The following is a 17,196-nucleotide window of genomic DNA, read 5'->3' as shown; positions in this document are numbered from 1 at the left end:
TCAAGGGCATGTGTTGGCAAAAGGGTACTGTTGTTATGGGCTGCTGGTGAAGTTAGAATTTGTTATAACCTTTCTGAATGATATTTTGGCACTAGGAATTCACTCGGTAAAATGAGAGATATAAACAAAGGTATGTCTTTGAATTCATTAACAGTTATTTCTAATATAGTGTATGAGAAACCACATTTATTTGGGCAAGTGTAATTTGAGGCAGTTGCTTTGGAACATGAGGAAATCTTGCAAAAGGAGACCCTATAAAGCAAAACAAAAGCTGGAAGAAGGGAGCAGAACAAAAGTAGGGAGCAGAGCAGTCCTAATCATCTGCAGTGCCCATCCCTTGAGTCTTATATAAGAAAAATAAAATACTTGTGTAAGGCACTATTCCTTTGGGATTCAGTTGTTAGAGCTCAACCTAATTTTGGCATAACCATACTTGCTGGCTTGTGTATGTCTGCATGCATCCACTTAATATTTAAAAATATTTTAGAAAATCTCAGTCCCTTTATTATAAGCACAGAAACCGTGTTATTAGGGAAAGAGTAGGCATCAACCTACATAATAATCACTGACTTGGTAACTACTGCAAAGCCCATAGATACTGAAAATCTAAAGTTATTTTTAAAACTATAGAAATATACGTCTCTGATTTAACTGCTTAGGTAATACCCTTTATTCTGATTCTAAGACTTGATGATCCTGAGATTTCTTTTAGCTTTATGAGTCTATGGCTGATTTAGCAGCCACATTTATTATTTGAAGAAAGCGAGAAAGATGGTGTTAAATGTTCCTCAAAGTGGAATTGAGGTTTTAATTATTACAGGACATATGGAAGAAAGAGACACTGAGCAGCTCAATTCCAAGCCTGAGAATTTTTCAGTGAATATTTAAAATTACAACAGTGTGCCTATTCAATTAGGAAGCTGTTGGTGTTTATTTGCTTTCACTGGGCAAAAATTTGGCCACTCAAGTCCTTGTAGCACTTCCAAATTAACAAAGAGAAAACTTTTTGTAAAGCGGTGTTTAATATTCCCTTAACTTTCACTTAAAGAGATTTTGCAGCGCTGATTTTGTGTAACCGTTTTGGCCCTGGATGTAAATCTTGTGATGTAAATTGTAAGGGCCCCATAATAGTTCATGAAATCTGCAAAATTAAATTTAGTATATTGGGCTATTGGAAATTCTCAAGTTTCTTCTGTTTCTGAAATATTAGAGTGAAGATGTCAGACTTCTTGACTATTAAAACAAAGTTAAAGAATACAGTGCTTCTCTTCCTAGGATGTCCTCTCAGAAGACTTTGTTCTTGTGTGTGTGTGTGTGTGTGTGTGTGTGTGCGCGCGCGCAGCTGACAATCCTCCTATCTTTCTATAGCATCTTATTTTATATAATATTTTCCCCTTTTTCCCTGTTGCCTTGACTTTCTACGTGCTTTCCTCTTTTCCTGCTCAGTTACTGGGATCAAAATGTTGGGGTTACTATAGACAGGGACAATGGGAAATTGTGGCTTCATTTGGGCATCCAAGGGGGCCTAAAATAAATACTCCCTAGAATGAATTAAACCCCCCCCCCCCGCCCCCGCCATGCTAGCATAGGTGGACCTGAGAGGGGTTGTCCCTGTAAGCGTACACAGCAGAGGGCAGAGAGTGCTCTTCTTCCTTATAACCACTCCCTTTGGGGGCTCTTGTTATACTCGTTATTTATGAAGGAACCAAATTAATTTCTCCAGCTCTGGCTCTGGGCTCCTCACTGGACATCAGTACTAAAACTCATTTTTAAAACCAAACTCCTTCTCTTTCCCCCTATACAAACCATCCCTTTGATGTCACAGTTTTTGCTCCTGTATCACCCTTCTCTAGTCACCCAGACACAGAAAGTCTGATAGGCTTTCCTCTAATCAGACATTCCTTTGCTGTATCTCCTGCATCCATCCTTTCCTTTCCATTCCTGCTGATACCACGCTGGCTCCATCCGCTCGGAGATCAGTTGCACAGAATTTGAAAGGCCACACAAAGATTAGCCTATGCTCCCAGCGTTTTTAGCCTTTCTCTGGCCCAGCTCACCCTGCATATATCAATCTTCTTTAACGTTAATCTCCCTTGCCTTTGGGACTAAATCCCTTTATACTGCGTCTGAGAGCTCACACAATTTACCCTTTGTATACCTTGGGAGCTAATCTACGTTTCTCACACAAACCTTCCATTCCCTTCCAATTCCTTTGACATTGTTTTTACACCCCCCCCCCCCCCATGGTCTTTGCTGACTCAGTTCTTCCTACATACTTCAACATGTTTCTCTACCAAAATCTCACATTTCTTGAGGGCCCAACTTAAAAGTTCACCCCCTTTCACAAGCTTCTCCCAATGTGAAATTATGTGTGCTGTCTTTTAAACTCCATAGTGTTCTGTAATGTTTTTAGTTATTTCTCAGTTGTATGATTTGTCGCTTTATCTCTTTTTAATACATTTTATCTCCAGGTTTAGATTATAAACTACTTGTGGGCAAGGAGTCTATTTGTATTTTCCACAGTTAATAGTCAGGTACAACATACCAGTTTGCTGATTGCTATCTGGAGATTATGTCATTTATTATAAAAACGTTTCACCTCCCTTCTTTCCATGAGTGGTGAGTAATTCTGAAAGTTATTATTCAAAATAGCTACCTATTAGATAGGGATTGAATTTTTCCTGATCTATGTATTTAGGTTTTACCCACTTAACGCCAGTGTTGGTTTTGGTCTATCATTATTTTGTTTCACTCTTGGAGAACTCTTGGTGTATTTAGAGCCCTAGGGCTCTATTTATCATTGGTAAGTAATACCATTGTGCACAAAAAAAGGTCAGTTTCAGGAAATTAGCAGGAAAAAACTTGTATGTCCTTGTATAACCACATGCAAAATTGCAGGTTTTCAACTATGTGAGGACTCAGGACTGCCTCATAAGGAGGCTTTATCTGTTACAATCCATAAAAATGAAGTTTCCAAGGCTAAAAGATTCCAACATGATCCAGTTGGGGCCCAACAAAACTAGTGAAAAGACTTTTCCCAGAAAGATAGTGTGGTCATCTTTGTCTAGGGAAATGATCCCCCTTTCCCTTCCATGATGTGTGTTGACAATTAAGCTAGCAGCAGGCTCCTTTTCAGCTTTTGAAAGCAAAGCTTGGAAGTTGGCAGTAAGAAAACCAGTACAATTAAAGCAACTGTCTAATAAAAAAGCCACATTGCTAGAATTTCAGCATGAATTTTAAAAAAAAGTGGAATTCATGTTCTAAAAAGCAGTTCCCATAATTTGCAGTACTTACTTTTTTGCCAAAAAGTGTAGAACTTGACCAGAAAGTGATGCGGTTGCTGTGAGAGAGAGCACTTTGTTCTTAGATGTGAACTAATTTTGACTTTTTTTATATATTGAAATCATCATTGAGTTAGAGCCACCCTCTTGTAAAGATCTATAGAATCCTCTCTTTAAAATAATTTTTATTGCTTCACTTATAAGCAGACATATTAGAATCCAACTTTGAATAAACGGCTTTCATCAGGTATTCATTAACATGCCAGGAATATTTTCATAGCCTCTTTTTTGTGTTCTCTTTTTTAGGCAAACTGAACTACTAAGCATTCACTTGGTGTAATTTCCCACCTCTGAATCTCTGTTCTCATTATCTTTCCATCAGAAATCCTGAAGAACTGCGGTCTATAAGCAACCCAATCTTAAGTTACGATATAACTAACCACCCCCTTCTTGTAGCAGACAAATATGGATTCAAGTTAAATTACATCACACACCTCTGTGTGGCTACCTGATAAACCTCATCTTAAAACTGACAAAGGGAGGACTTCTAGAAAAAATATCACTATCTAATTTTTAGATTGTAAGGTATTTGCTGAAAAGCAAGAACATAGAGTTTTTAGCATCTAGATTTCATTTTCAGGACTCTGTTCAGCATTTTAATAACACACCAAATCTGCAATCATTTCTAGAGCTCTGTACCGCCTCTGTATCCACCAGTTCAAGTGGAGGTAAAGTTGACTGCTTCAGTGGAGTTCTCTACTCTGAAGTGGGCCATTTTCTGTTTTTTTTTTTTTTTTTTTTTTTTGGCAATGTGTGACTTGTAATATTACTTGCAATCTATATTTTGATTGCTAAGGTTTTCAGACTTTGTTTTTGAAGAACTTTTGATTATTTCTTTGAAAGTTCTAGCTTTAACTAATCATGTTTAGCATGCTTAGAAATTAAAGAGACAGCATCTGATTTGATGTTGGGAGAGACTGCTGAGCAAAAGTAAAAAAATCTAACTTTCAAGAAAGTGGGTAAAATACCTGGATAGAATTGACTTATTGATAGAAGGGTGATTCTTAATAAATAATTGCTGATAGCCACTGTGTCAGTTGCTTTGCTGAAGTCCTCTCTTGTATTTGTCATGGGAATTCTGTAAGTAAAATAGGAATGAATAGGCCATGTTGTAGACTTCTGCAATTTTTAAGTGGCTTCTGTTTTCTTTCTGGAAATACAATACACATCCATGTAATTCTGATGGCGCAGAATGTAATTGTGCTATCATTTCTATGTAACATAGATCAAATATGCCAGTTTGTATTAAGCTCAGTAACTAAATTATTGTCCCAAGAGTAAGAACAGAACTCAAAAAACAAATGAACGACCAACACAACAACAACAACAAAAGTCATACATAATCTGTTTATGTGGCTTTTTAGGGAAAGACATCTTGCCATTTTACTGGATTTTTAAGTATTGAATATGTATACTTGGAATGGTAAGGGCCCATCTTTGCTGCTCCATGGGAATAATCTTCCTATAAGTGAAGCCAACCCAAAAGAAAGCAGAACCAATAAATTATGGTAGTCAATACATTTTCATTCTTTACTTAAACCAACTTTAATGGGGTTTCTGACATTTCCAATAAAAAAAAAGTTCTAAGATTCCTTCCCCCTTTTGTTCAGAAGAGGTTACCTGTCTATACCCAAAATACACAGCTAGTCAGTTGGTGACAGGCCCAGGTTTTGAATATAAATCTCTCTGCTTCCAGAACCACAGTCCTATAATGACATTGAGAATAGCTTGAACCTCAGGACGAGTCAAGATGTCAAGATGGTCATGGGCTCTGACTCCAAACTGTGCTAACCATCTTCTTACCAAGAGGTTTTTGTGTGTCCTGAAATGAGAGAGTTTTTGAGGGATGGATGTAGCCCAGCAGGTTCTAGCATATAGCCTCTGTTTTTGTGGAGACCATTTTGAAGAATGTTTGCTTATCTTAACCTTGGTAAATGGCAATGTTCCATAGAAATCACTTTTCTTCTTCTTTTTTTTAAATCTCTATCAGTGTTGGCTTGCACTGTTTATACATTCTGTTTACTGTGGTGCAAATAGTTAATATACTCTAGTACCTACAGAAGGGGGCTGCTGCAAAAATCTCTGGATTTTGATGGGCATCATCTCCTGAGATGGATCTTCCTTCCAGGTATTTGCATAGGCTGAGCAGGGGTTGTTTGTCCTCTTTAGCCCCAACTGTGTTTTGATGACCTAGTTAGTAAGAGGTCTCTGCTTGGATGTCATTAATAACTGTCATATGGGAAAGCTGCTTCTCTGCTGTCAGAGACTTTTAGTAAAATCTTATCGGCTGGTAAATATTCATGGACCACTAAGTATATCCCTTTGGTTGAGATAAAAACAAGTATAGGAACTCTTTTCAAACAAGATTTCAAAACTTGTTCTAAAATTTCCTCAAATTAGCATATTGAAATAATTTTCAGTATTAAGATAGATGGCACAGTTCTTTGGTGTAGAGAGAAGTACATTTCTCCCTGAAATTTAAATTTCTGAACATTAATTTATGCGGATATGCTTGCAGGTATTCAATAACTTAAGTGTCTCAGATTTAGTGGATACAATCAGAACTTGTGAATGGTAGATGTTCAGGTCTCACAGATGTTCAAATTTTGTTTTATTTTTGGACACTGGTTTCCTCCAAAGAAGAAAGAAAACTTTCAGTATACTGATTCCAAAAGTTAGAATTCAAATATTCAATACTCATCAGGGTACACATTTATTTTTATCTTTATTAAAGATTTTATTTATTTGAGACAGAAGGAGAACATGAGCAGAGGGAAGAGCAGACAGAGAAGGAGAAGCAGACTTCCCACTGAGCAGAGAGCCAAATGTGGGGCTTGACCTGAGGACCCTGGGATCATGACCTGAGCCAAAGATAGTTAACTGACTGAGCCACCCAGGTGCCCCAGAGTGCACATTTTAAACTCAGTTTACCCAAGTTCCAGGATGGAGGCTGAATTAAATACCTTATCAAAATGACTTTAAAGTGTATTCGTATTGCCTGGTATCCATTTATATTTATTAAAAAAAAAAAAAGACTCCAGCTCTGTTGCTAGAAAATCTAGTGTTTGGGGATTACAATAAACAGACATGGCTGTCTTAGTCCAAATTTTGAAATGTTTAAAAATAAAAGTATACTGTAAAATGCAAATTGGAAAGTTAAACACACTGAGTTGAACAAGCATTAGCCTCTGCTCCCTTCTGAAAATGCAATGAAATGACGGTAGAGATCATTTGCAAGGTTGTAAACAAATAAGGACAATGAGAGAGAAGAGGAATGTCCTTAATGAAACGTTGGAAGCTGAAGAACAGATGGAAGAGTTACAATTGATTTAGCAGATCCCAGAAAGCTGAATCCTCATTATACAGTAGAGAAAGCCAAGGAGCCAACTGATGGATACCATGAGACCTGCAAAGGTTCCAGAATTGCCGATGCTGCAAAGTGGTGGAAGTAGAGGCAAAGTGGGCTGAAAACAAGAGTTCTCCTTGAAAGTCTTTTCGGGAAGTCAGGCACTCAGTTCTCTCTTCTCCTCTCCTCTCCTTGTCCCTGCTCCTCTCCAACACTGGCAGGTTTGTCTTCTATAGAAGGGTCTCTGTTCTGCTTCTATTTGAAAGCACATTTAGAACAGAAGGACCCACAGTAAGCAGGGAAATGAAGTGAAAATTTATATGCTCTATGTTGACTCTCCAAAATTTCCTGTTAGGATTATATCTGCAAGCAAGAATGGAATAAACTGTCTCTGGGAATGATTGGTCCCCTAAGTGAAGACACCCACTATCCCCAATGGATTAATTTAGGTAGACAACCCTAAACGAAATCCACATTCAACACCACCCATCTGTCTGCACTGCAGGTAGACCTTCTAATCAACATTTTTCTGGCTCAGTCATAACTTGTAGCAGACAGTCAAGGATCACCAGGTATTTGAGAAAGCCTCCAATATGATAGGCATAAACCAAAATAAAGGAACAAACAAATACATAAAGTAATTTGGAGTAAAGAGTTTCCTTTGTATAGAAGAGGCAAAATAATCCTGCATACCACAGCTGAAAATGAACATTGATCTAATAAAAATTATTTTGTTATCTTGCGTGAATAGGAGATGGGAAGTATGAATGATGTGTGGGAGCCGCATTCTTCACAGTGGGAAGTCAATAGTGTCTAAAACTCAAAGGTCAAGATGAAGCAATTTAAATAAATTACTTGGAATAATGAAAATTAATAAAAAATTGTTAGAGGATTCAAAAGTGGTTGCCTCTGGAAATCAGGAAATGGTGGCATATGGGAGGTCAGAGGCATGCTGTTTTTTAAAAATGAGAGCTATTAACTCTAAACTGTGTTCATGTGAAACTTTTACTAAAACAAAAGTCAAATAAATATATGCTCGAAAAAATTCTCAAAAACCATAGAAGTATCTGGAATATGATTTTACAGACCCCCTTGCCATTCTATAGCCTAGTATGTAGTCATTACCAACTATTTCTGTGTATATACATATATATAATATGTTGCAAATACTTATTCATGTTTCTTTTTACTAATGAGATTAGAGCTGCAGTTAATATCTTTAATCATATAACTTTATTAATTTTTTATACATATGGCTATGTATTACGTATACACATACCCCAATACACGTATACAATTAACTGTCTTGTGATTTAGAAATGAGTGTCTCCAGAAAGGAAACAGAAACTTCAAAATTGCACTAAATCCATTCTGAGACACATAAAGCTTAAAGTTCAATTCTTTTACTTGTATGTTAAGGCTCAGCTCAAATGTCACTCCCGCAAGCCTTCCTTGACCTATCCATCTGAAAGCAAAGTGGACTATCCATTCTATTACCTTTTTCTTACCTTCTGACATTTGTCACAGGCAATGTTCTTTGTTTTGTTTTGTTTTGCTTTGCCTAATCATCTCTTGAGATTGAGCATTCTCGATTTACAACTCACAGATTCGAACTCTTGGAGAGACTGCTTATTTCCTTGGTTCCTAGCCCAATACCAGCTTGAGTCAGGTACTCCTCTCTGTGGCCGGGGCTTAGGGAGAGTTCGGTTGAATGAGGTGGCTCTTCTTAAGACATCCATGTGTTTGAAGGAGAAAGGCTGTTTCCATAAAAAGGTACCGGACAGATGCTTCTTCGAGTATTTTCTATACCACTGTTTATTATTGCTTTGGGAAAGAGGATGAGTAAATATTGGTAGAATCATGTTGCGTCAAAACTACTAAAGTCAGAAGGGAACTGTGTCTTGACATTCATTAAAGAAACTGGCCTAATGCCTCTCTATTCATTGATTAATTTACCAGGTTAATTAGCATTGTATAGAATTATTTTTAACAGTCTTTGTCACATGTAACATTGGTAGTCAAAGCAATAACTTGAAGTATTAATTTCTTTACTAATGACATTTATCAAGCACTGCGGTCTTCAGATGCATGTTCCAAAGTGTTTAAGTCTGCTTAATTTCTAGAAATGCCAGTGAAAGGTTAGGATGGATCATGGAAAAATGATATTAAACCAGAATGGTCAATAGAGAAAGGGATGGGACTGTAGGAAACAAAACATTGGGGCAGATGTACAGTTTACCAGTTTAATGTAGCAAGAAAATTGTCCAGCGCCACTCGTTGATTTGAGAATTGTCATTGCAAAGTCTGTAACTGAGCAATGAAGTAGAACAATAGAGATTTTAGAAAATCTAGGTGAGGTTTAGATTATAAATAGAAACACTGACTCATAAATATTAACTCATTTGAGGGGTACTGACCTCATTAAAAAATGACTCCTGTGAATAACTCATATTCTGATTTGTTGGCATTTCACGATTGAGCTTTCACACTGAAAATGTTGTCCTTTGTCTATACGTATGTCAGTTCATTTATCCCTGAGCAGGAAAAAAAGCATAATTTTCTTTGAAGAAATTTTTATTCCGTGAAAAAAGTCGCATTTTTTTATGTTTGATTCTTTTGTAATTAATGGATTAATTTTTAGTTCCTCTTCCTTCTGCACAAATGGGTATCTGATTGCTTATGTATTCAGAGTACACATTCCTAATTTAGAATACAGAACCTAATCATCCTATTTCCCTTGCCTTGGGAGCCTTGGTCTCCCAGCTAACCATTCATCACTGGCCTTTAAATTGCTGTAGGCAAGCAGAAAAGGATTTCCTTCTTTACATTTTCTTAGTATAATTTTACAGAAAAGAAAATTAATAGAAGTGTAAAAGACTCCCTGAGAACTTTTGCGGCCACTGCAATTTAGAAATGTTACTCAATTGTTTTTTTTTTTTTTTTAAGGTATGAAATAAAAGAAACCATAATATTAGGCTGAAGAAATGTGCAGTTTTGCTTTTGAAAATGGTTCTGTAAGGAGGTTCAGTCTGACCACCTTAGACCTGCAAAGTCACACACTGTCTCCCCACAATTGTCACATGACGGTGACAAATGCAGGCACCCCCAATCTCCGTCATTCTGAATGAAACACAAGTAAATGACAAATGTGATGAGATACCGTTTCCAGCTACCAGACTGGCAGAGATAAAAAGATTTGCTAATTCACTTGGAGAGTGTGTGGAGAAAACAGCTCTCTGCCCTCTGACACTCTTGGAAATGTGGGTTGGTACGACCTCTGCAGAGGACAATTTGGCACTATTTACCGAAAAAAAAAAATGCTCATGCTCTTGACCTAGAATTCTACTTCTAAAAACTTACCCTTTAGAAAATATATCCATATGTACAAAGATACTCATTGTGACTTTTATTTTTGCAAAGAAAATAAGCCAGGGAATACTTTAAATGCCCATCAGTAGGCTGCTGGTTAAATAAATTATGGTAAATTTATGACAGGGGAAAGTCTGTACCATATGCAAGAGGTTGTATTGAGTGCAGAGCAGTGGATAAAGGCAGAACAGTACCATTTGTGTTTTTTCTCCTTGACTTTTTCTTCCCCCTTATTTTTAAAGACTTACAGAATAATTCAGAAAGGTAACCTAAGAAGCTGAGTACAGAACTTGCCTTGGGAAGGGAGGCTCGAGGGGAACTGGGGTGCTCTGTTTCCACATTTCTTTTGATCCTGTGAAAAATTTTTATCCTGTCAAGCACAACATTTTCTGCTGAATTGAGAGGGGAAAAAAAAAGTGAGCATGGTTTCACAGGCTCGTATTCCTACAGACCGCTGCAGCTCAAACCTGTCATGAAGCCCTAAGTGTCCAGTGGCAGGTTCCAGAACTGCCAGGACAGTGGGGCACAGTTGGAGGGAGCAAATACTGGAACATGAGGAAGAGCAGGAATCCTGATACTACTTCTCGCATCTTCTGAATACTTACGGTGTGCCTGGTATTGTATTTTACGTGCGGTGCCCTACTTAACCCTCCATCTATCCTGGAAAGTAGATGTTGTCATTTTCCTTGTCTGGGTGGACCCCGGAGATGGAGAGGTCGAGAAACCCACCCCAGACCACATAATTATTAAATGACTGCTCACAATTTCAAGGACTGCCCTTGGCAAAGTGGAGAGCTTCCTGCATTTCCACCCAGAACCCTCTTGCCCTTTGTGCTCAACTGGATTCCCAGCCCAATAAAAAGGTATTTTTCTCTGTGTGCTCATCCTCAAAAAGGGAGACCTGTTTTGGTTCATTATTTGAATTTGCAAATATTTGCAGAGACTGTGTGGGCAGCATTAAAATTATTTAGTTCCTTGGAAATTGAGAGGCTAAACAAAGAAATGAACAGAAGATCTGCCAGGCAAATGCCAACAGAGGGATAGTAGGTTGTCAATATCAGAAAATATCAGACGGACATATTCACAGAAGAAAGGTTTTTTTATATATATTGACAAAATATTAAATATCCACAGTGAAAATATCATAACCATGAATGTTAATCATGGTTATGATAATGTTAATATCATATCCTGTTAGTGTTAATATCATGACCATGAATCATTAAATGAACTATATGAAATATGTACAACCAAAGACATTAAACATTCAAGAAGTGGACAAAACCAGTCATTGTGGCAGATTTTAACACACATTCCCATCTGTCCCTGTTACATCAAATACAACAATAATGATGATGGTATCAAGAATAACAAAGAAGTGAAAGAAAAGGAATTAAAACAAGTTTATGGACTTACATGATTTACAACTCTGCATCTCATAAAATTTGCATATGGATTACTAAAATTTTTAGTGAACTGGGATTTTGATGCTAATGTAACAGGGTAGGATTTCTTAGACAATTTTTTTTAAAGACTTTATTTATTCATGAGAGAGACAGAGAGAGCGGCAGAGACACCGGCAGAGGGAGAAGCAGGCTCCATGCAGGGAGCCTGATGTGGGAGTCGATCCCCCCGACTCTAGGATTATGCCCTGGGCTGAAGGCAGGTGGTAAATCGCTGAGCCATCCAGGGATCCCCATTTTCTTTTCTTTTTCTTTAATGTAAATTTTAATTAACATGTCATGCAATATTGGTTTTAGGAATGGAATCCAGTGATTCATCACTTACATACAACACCCAGTGCTTATCACAAGTGCCCTCTTTAATACCCATCACCCATCCAGCCCCTTCCCCACCACCTCCCTCCATCAACCTTCAATTTGTTCTTTGCCATTAAGAGTCACTTATAGCTTGTTTTGTTCTCCTTATTTCTTTTCCCCCTTTCCATATCTTCATTTGTTTTCTTTCTTAAATGCCACATGAGTGAGATCATATGGTATTTGTCTTTTTCTGACTTATTTTGCTTAGCATAATATATTCTAGCTCCACCCACATCTTTGCAAATGGTAAGATTTCATTCTCTTTGGAGGCTGAGTAATACTCCAGTGTGTGTATATGCCACCTCTTCCTTATCCATTCATCAGTCAATGGACATTTGGGCTCTTTCCATAGTTTGTCTATGGTTGATTATGCTGCTATAAACACCGGGAGCATGTGCTTCTTGGAATCTGTATTTTTGTATCCTTTGGGTAAATACCTAGTAGTACAATTGCTAGATCATAGGGTCACTCTAGTTTTAACTTTCTGAGGAACCTCCATGCTGTTAAACAGAGTGGCTGCATCAGTTTACATTCTTACCAACAGTGCAAGGGGGTTGCCCTTTCTCCACATTCTCGCCAACACCTGTTGTTTCTTGTGTTGTTAATTTTAGCCATTTTGACAAGTTGTAAGGTGGTGTCTCCTCATGGGTTTGATTTGTATTTCCTTGATGACGAGTGATGTTGAACATCTTTTCACATATCTCTCAGCCATCTGAGTGTCTTCTTGGGAGAAATGTCTATTCATGTCTTCTGCCCATTTCTTGACTGGAGTATTCATTTTTGGGGTGTTGAGTTTGGTAAGTTCTTTATAGATTTTGGGTATTAACCCTTTATCAGATTTGTCATTTGCAAATATCTTCTCCCGTTCTGTACGTTGCCTTATAGTTTTGTTGATTGTTTCCTTCACTGTGCAGAACTTTTTTATCTTGATGAAATCCCAATAGTTCATTTTTGCTTTTGTTTTCTTGCCTCTGGCTATATGTCTAGGAAGAAGTTGCTACCTGAGGTCAAAGAGGTTTCTGTCTTGGTTCTGCTCTAGGATTTTAATGGTTTCCTGTTTCACATTTAGGCCTTTATCCATTTTAAATTTAGTTTTGTGTCTGATGTAAGAAAGTGGTTTGGTTTCATCCTTTTACATGTGGCTGTCCAGTTCTCCCAACACCATCTGTAGAAGAGACTGTCTTTTTTCTATTGGATATTCCTTCCTGCTTTGTTGAAGATTAGCTGACCATACAGTTGTGGGTTCGTTTCTGGGTTCTCTGTTCTGTTCCATTGATCTATGTGTCTGTTTTTGTGCCAGTACCACACTGGCTTGATGACTACAGCTTTGTAATCTAGCTGAAAATATGAATTGTGATGCCTCCAGTTTGTTTTCTTTCTCAGGGTTACTTTGGCTATTCAGGGTCTTTTGTGGTTCTGTGCAGATTTGAGGGTTGTTTGTTCCAGCTCTGTGAAAAATGCTGGTGATATTTTGGTAGGGATTGTGTTAAATGTATAGGTGGTTTTGGGTAGTATAGACACAATGTTCTAATCCATGAGCATGGAATGCTTTTCCATTTCTTTGTGTCCTCTTCAATTTCTTTCACAAGTGTTCTACACTTTTCAGAGTACACATTTTTTACCTCTTGAGTTAGATTTATTCCTAGGTATCTTACTGGTTTTGGTGTAATTGAAAGTGAGATACTTTGAAATCTTTTTTTCTGTGCTTCATTATTGGCATAAAGAAATGCAACAGATTTCTGTACATTGACTTTATATCCTATGACTTTGCTGAATTCAAGTATTACTCCTAGCAACTTTGTGGTGGAGGCTTTTGGGGTTTTTTATATAGAGTATCCTATCATCTGCAAATAATGAAGGTTTGACTTCTTACTTGCTGATTTGGATACCTTTTATTTCTTTTTGTTTTCTGATTGCTCAGGCTAAGACTCACAGTACTCACAGTACTATGTTAAATAGTAATGGGGAGAGTGGACATCCTTATCGGGGAAAGTATAGTGAAGGATTTGAGGCCATTAGCATCACCAACAATGAGAGAGGGGTTGTAAAAGTTCTGAAGCCAGTGAAAAAAAAGAAGATTAAACGAGAGATTAAGAGAACCTTCATGGTGGAACAATTATCATTAAGCTGATTGACACTGTGAAGGACACTATGTCAAAGACACCAGCTTTGGTATTTGAATATATCAATAATACAGATTTTAAGCAACTTTGCCACATCCTGACAGACTTTGATATCCGGTTCTATATGTATGAGCTACTTAAGGCTCTGGATTACTGCCACTGCAAGGGAATCATGCACAGGGATGTGAGACTTCACAACGTCATGATAGATCACCAACAGAGAAAGCTGCAGCTTATAGACTGGGGCCCGGCAGGTTCCACCGCCCTGCTCAGGAGTAATGTCCATGCAGCATTGAGGGATTTCAAGGGCCCGGAGCTCCTTGTGAAATCAGGTGTGTGATCACAGCTTGGATCTGTGGAGTTCAGGCTATGTGTTGGCAAGCATGATCTTTCGAAAGCAGTCCTTCTTCATGGACAGGACAACTTTGACCAGCTTGTTCACCTTGCCAAGGTTCTGGGTATAGAGGAGCTGTACAGGTATCTGAAGAAGTATCACATAGACCTAGATCTGCACTTCAAAGATTTCCTGTGACAACATTCACGGAAAACTTTATCCATAGTGAGCACAGATACGTCCTCAGCCCTAAGGCCCTAGATCTTCTGGACAAACTTCTGCGATACGACCATCAATAGAGACCAACCGCCAAAGAGGCCTTGGAGCATCCCTACTTCTACCTCGTGGTGAAGGAGCAGACAATGGCTGTGCTTTCCAGTGGCCACATGGCAGCCTGGTGAACACCTGGAAGGTGACAGGTCTGTTGTGGTTCCTCCCACTTTTCTATAAGCAGAAACAGGAACGAAATCAAACGTCTTAACATGTGTAGAGAGCAGACATGTGTCCCTGAGCAGACACAAAATGGTGGCAGGTTTGGCCAGCACAAGCCAGATCAACAGAAGGGCAGCCCACCACCGTATATCACACCTCACTTCCAAATGTAAAAGGTTCACATGCCTGTGGCTTCCTGTTGACTCCCTCCTGACCCCTAAAGCATGGGAAATGTGGAGGGCATGCAAAATGGTTGCTGGTTACTGTTGCTCCCCCGCGTCCCTTGACTTGGCCTGTGGCTGCCTGTTTTTCCAGTTTTCCTGTTTTTCCAGAGTGGGGGAACGGGGGCAACATATGGCACGACGGACATGTTCCTGAAGGTAGACGGAAGGCTCTCCGGTTTTCCCCGTTGAGGGTGATACTAGCTGTGGGCCTTTCCTATACACTTTTAATAATGTTGAGGTATGTTCCCTCTAGCCCTCATTAGTTGAGGGTTTTTATCAAGAATGGATTCTGTGTTTTTTCAAATCCTTTTTCTTTTTTTTTTCTTTTTCCTTTTTTTAAAAAAGATTTTGAGAGAGAGAGAGTGAATGGAGGGAGGGACAGAAGAAGAGGATCTCAGGTGGACTCCAGGTTTACCATACAGCCCAATGCAGGGTTCGATCTCACCATCCTGAGATCATGACCTGAGCCAAAATCAGGAGTTGGATGCTCAACTGACTGAGCCACCCAGGTGCCTGTCAGATGCTTTCTCTGCATGTACTGACAGGATCATATGGTTCTTATCCTTTCTTTTATTCATGTGGTATATCAAGTTGATTGATTTGTGAATATTGAATCGCTACTGCAGCTCGGGAATAAATCCCACTTGATCATGGTGGAAAATCCTTTTAATATCCTTTTGAATTTATTTTCTGGTGTTTTACTGAAAAATTTTGTATCCATGTTCATCAGGGATATTAGCCTGCAATTCTTTTTTTATTGGGGTCCTTGTCTAATTCTGGAATCAAGGTAATGCTACCTAAGTAGAATGGGTTTGGAAATTTTCCTTATATCTCCATTTTTTTGGAACAATCTGCGAAGAAGAGGTATTAACTCTTCTTTAAATGTTTGGTAGAATTCAACTGGGAAGCCATCCAGCCCATGACTTCTGTTGGGAGCTTTTGATTATAGATTCAGTTTTTGTTGTTGTTGTTGTTGTTGTTGGTTATGGATCTACTCAAATTTTCTATTTCTTCCTGTCTCAGTTTTGGTAGTTTGTAAGTTTATAGAAATTTGTCCATTTCTCCCAGATTGCCCAGTTGGTTGCATATAACTTTTCATAGTATTCTCTTATAATTGGTCCTATTTCTTTGGTGTTGGTTATGACCTTTCTTTTTTCGTTTGTGATTTTTATCTGTTTGAGTCCTTTCTCTTTTCTTTTTGATAAGTCTGGCTAAGGATTTATCAGTTCTATTCTTTTGAAGAACCAATTCTTCACTTTGTTACTCTGCTCTAATTTTTGTTTGCTTCTATATCACTTATTTCTTCTCTAATCTTTATTATTCCTTCTCCTGCTGGCTTTAAGCTTCATTTGCTGCTCCCTTTCTAGCTCCTTTAGGTATAAGGTTAAGTTGTTTGAGACGTCTTCCTTCTTGAAGTAGGCCTGTATCGCTATATACTTCTTAGGACTGCCTTTGCTTCATGCCAAAGGTTTTGAACTGTTGTGGTTTCATTTTCATTTGCTTCCATGTATTTTTTTAATTTCTTTTTTGATTTCTTGGTTTACTCATTCTTCAGTAGGATGTTCTTTAACCTCCGTGTATTTGAGGTCCTTCCAAATTTTTTCTTGTGGTTGACTTCCAGTTTTATAGCATTATAGTCTGAAAATATGTGTAGTATGATCTCAATCTTTTTGTATTTGTTAACTCCTGATTTGTGACCCAGTATGCGATCTATTCTGGAGAATGTCCCATGCACTTAGTATGTATATTCTGCTTTAGGACGAATATTCTGAATATATCTAAGTCCAGCTGGTCCATTGTGTCATTTAAAGCCATTGTTGCCTTGCTGATTTGCTCATTAGATGATGTGTCCACTGCTGTAAATGGGGTGTTAAAGTCCCCTACTACCATTGTATTATCAGTGAGTTTCTTTATATTTATTATTAATTGATTTATATAGGATATAATAATTGATTTATATAGGATATAATACCCTTCATCTCTTGTTACAGTCTTTGTTTTTAAAATCTAGTTTGTCTGATACATGTGTAGCTACTCTGGATTTCTCTTGATGTCCATTTGTATGATAAATATTTCCCTATCCCCTCACTTTCAATCTGTAGGTGACTTTAGGTCTAAAATTAGTCTCTTATAGGCAGTATTTAGGTGGATCTTGGTTTTTTTTTTTTTTTAATCAATTCTGATGTCCTATGTCTTTTGATTGAAAC

General features: G+C 38.0%; 1 pseudogene; it reads left to right on the top strand.

Moving 5' to 3' along the window:
* The first annotated feature begins 13,824 nt into the window (after window positions 1-13,824).
* Window positions 13,825-14,734, top strand: LOC112915581 (casein kinase II subunit alpha' pseudogene; annotated as a pseudogene).
* Window positions 14,735-17,196: the final 2,462 nt, after the last annotated feature.

Source organism: Vulpes vulpes, chromosome 14 (genome assembly GCF_048418805.1).
Source record: "Vulpes vulpes isolate BD-2025 chromosome 14, VulVul3, whole genome shotgun sequence".
NCBI classification, from domain to species: Eukaryota; Metazoa; Chordata; class Mammalia; order Carnivora; family Canidae; genus Vulpes; species Vulpes vulpes.
This window is presented reverse-complemented; position numbering and strand designations above follow the sequence as displayed.